Source organism: Anser cygnoides, chromosome 1, assembly GCF_040182565.1.
Source record: "Anser cygnoides isolate HZ-2024a breed goose chromosome 1, Taihu_goose_T2T_genome, whole genome shotgun sequence".
Classification (NCBI taxonomy): domain Eukaryota; kingdom Metazoa; phylum Chordata; class Aves; order Anseriformes; family Anatidae; genus Anser; species Anser cygnoides.
In genome coordinates, this window is record NC_089873.1 from 75,350,508 (window position 1) to 75,351,250 (window position 743).

Below are 743 nucleotides of genomic sequence, written 5' to 3' on the forward strand. Positions count from 1 at the left end.
AGACTGATGTAGGTCTATCTATCTATCTAAACAATCTTCAAAGCTGAGTCATTAGGACTGAACTAGTGAATTACTCCAGTCTCAGAGGCCACTTTCGTGATTAGCATCTAAAAAAGGTAGTAGTGAAGCATGCCTCTGACACAAAAGCAAACAAGGTAGCATCATGTGATCACTTCCAGATGTCTGTTTTTGCAACTGCTACAGAAGATCTAACCAGCAAGACCCAAAATCAGTGGCTTGGCTATGATTATTAAAGACTCAAAACTGTCTCAGAGTTGAAAATCTTTCAAAGTTATTCTTGAATTTTAGCATTCGCTATGCTAGGCAGCTGGATTTGAGCATTTATAGTATGCAATTCAGATTACAGGACACATTTACATATGGATGATTTTACAGTAGTGAAACATACTTGAATCGGAACATTCTGCTTCACTTAATACCATTATTTTTTGTATCATTTTTGATGCATTTTGAAGATGGCGAAAAACTGTTACCCCTTAATTTCCACTCTGACCATACACGCACTTGGTCATCCCAGCACTTGTGAGACTTACAGTTGGAAGACTGAAGGCTACGCAGGCCAATGACAATTACAGTCATGTTGAATGTATTCAAGAACCAATTTCCAACACAACTGTCTAACTTTTTAAGAAACTGCTACTAAGTAAAAACTATAAATTAAAATAGCTAGAATCTTACGAACATTCTCCCATCTTTGATAAGAATCAGAGGTACAATGAACC